The sequence below is a fragment of the Sitophilus oryzae genome, unplaced genomic scaffold (assembly GCF_002938485.1).
Source record: "Sitophilus oryzae breed Bouriz unplaced genomic scaffold, Soryzae_2.0 scaffold_46_pilon_pilon, whole genome shotgun sequence".
Lineage (NCBI taxonomy): Eukaryota > Metazoa > Arthropoda > Insecta > Coleoptera > Curculionidae > Sitophilus > Sitophilus oryzae.
Window position 1 is genome coordinate 4,990 of NW_022147051.1, and position 2,334 is coordinate 7,323.

Genomic DNA, 2,334 nt, shown 5'->3' on the forward strand with positions numbered 1-2,334 from the left:
TTAAAAAGTTGTAGTCATTTCCGGTGAAACCGGAAGTGACTGAAAACAATTGAATACGTCAATCAATCCCAATTTATGTCTTATACTAATATACCAAATCTCGTTGTTTTATCTTAAAAATTAAAAAAGTTATAGGGATGAGCCACTTTTGTGACGCACTCGGTATATATTATCAATTCATAATAATGTAATTCATAAACTAATTTTGACTATCCGAAACAGCGATACACCATACGAATTTCTTACCTAAGAGGTTTATAGTTTCAATAACTGCACTAGTAAAAAACAAAATACTTATGAATATACTGACATAGCCATGATTTCAATATTATTTCAATGCGATCAAAATGAACCGTAACCAGGACCGCGAGAAAAAAAGTAGCCGGGTAGTTCTGATTTCTGCCGCATTATGAGCGCTGTTGTTGGAATTTTAAAAAATCGTTTGAAATGCACCAAGACTATAGTCTAAAGTTTTATTCAACTCATGTATTTTGTATTAATAATATAAATTTTAGTTTAAGGGTAACAGATAATGTGCCTTTTCATATACCACATAAGAGATTATTGGAAAAAATTGAATTTAAGAAGGAGCTCCCTGAACCACTGGTAAGAAAAATATAACTTGTTATTTCTTTATCTGAATATTTCTTTCATTTTTAAATATAGAAAATAAAAATACACAGTTATACAAGGCCACAATAAAATAGTTTGTATAAGCCGCCATTATAAGTGACTTTAACTCAATAATATTAGTAGTATTCTTTCGTTCTGAACGAACTGAAAATTGTCACTTAAACTGATTTATTCCCTTTACGTGGTATAGGCTTTAAGGTATAGTTAAAAAAATCATATTTTCTTTTGACTTTTAACTTGCAGCATTTCTTAAACATCTGAATAGAGTTTAAATGTCTCATTTCATTTATAATAAAGTAAAGCATTTTGTAGTGTTGAGGCAATGTTTAAGATTGCCATTTATATTTTATATTAGGAAGTGACTCAGCTGCCGGCGCCGCGCCGGCTTTCGTAATTCGGGAGCACAGATGCCGGCTCCGGAAATAAAAATGTCAACAAGTAGTAATACAATGGTGCTGCTATGACACCTTATGGCTTCAAAAAGAATCTAAAGATAGCGGCCATAAAGATAGCGGCCATTTCCAAGATGTTAAAGATGGTGGCCATTTGTTGACCTATCCAGATTCGGATTGGTTTGGTTTGGTTTGGCCAATGTTGCCAAATTTATATTTTTCCTATTTTTTTAATATTTTTGTTTTTTTTGCCCCAGGGTATTTTTTTGGGGGGGGGGCTGTGGTAAAAAAGTCTAAACAATGGGCCTGCGCAATGCAGCCTAACCAATTCCACCAAAAAATATACATAAATAATAATAAAAAAGTAAACATATTATTATAACAATATTATTTGCTCACCCCGTATATCGAATATAATCTTATGCAAGGCGCCAGCCCAGCACAGCCGTTAAACGTCACAGTTCATTTAATTTCTGCGTCTCGTATGATAATTAAAAAGGGAACGGCTACCATTACTACCGTTTGCATAAGTAATTGGCGAATGCATGATCTTACGCAACGCGCTCGCCCAGCCAACCACTTCAAGGTGTGGCAATATGTTGCCTTTCTTAGAGAGCGACTGGTAGTAAGTACGATCTTTTAGTTACTTACTTGTATTAATCGTGATAATAGGTCGTCGTCGTTGTCGCCATCGTCGTCGTCATCATCGTAGTCGTTAGAGTTAACGCGATGTCTGTTTTAAAGTTTAAAAAGGTGTCATAGGATGCGTGCGTTCCGGTCAGAGCAACCCCATTATCAGCGGGATTGGATTTATTCAGTCCTCTCGATTGTACAATCGCCCCACAATCAAAATAATTGATAAATACGGGACTGCAAGTGGAAATTCCTGGAGGATCTTTTTTGAAGATTGAAGCTCGGTCAAGTTTGGCTTTGAACTATTCCATTCTTTGTGGAGGTAAATTTTGCCACTAATAAAATATTCATTATTTATTTTTTTTGTTTTCTCTTCATTCCAGCTGGTGTTATTGATGAAGACTATCGGGGCGAAGTTAAAATTTTATTATTTAATATTAGTGTTACGTTTTTCGTCGGTTCCGTGTGGATAGAAAGTCACAATTTATTTAAACACTATTTATTTAACACTAATTAACAAAAACAATAACGATAAAAGACTTATAGAACTATTTACAAACGATTTATAACTAAGAATTTATTTTGAATTTTAGCGCGTCAACTGTATATTTATAACTAGCCTCTCTAGGCCACTGCCGCCGGCTTTTATACCGACAGGTAAAAGAAATCTAGAATA

At 34.3% G+C, this 2,334-nt stretch overlaps 1 long non-coding RNA gene across 1 annotated transcript; it reads left to right on the top strand.

Annotated features, from left to right (window-relative positions):
• The first annotated feature begins 1,756 nt into the window (after positions 1-1,756).
• Positions 1,757-2,100, top strand: LOC115886164. Its single transcript, XR_004050848.1, has 2 exons — positions 1,757-1,980; positions 2,042-2,100. It is a non-coding gene; the product is annotated as an uncharacterized LOC115886164 (long non-coding RNA).
• The last annotated feature ends 234 nt before the right edge of the window (positions 2,101-2,334 follow it).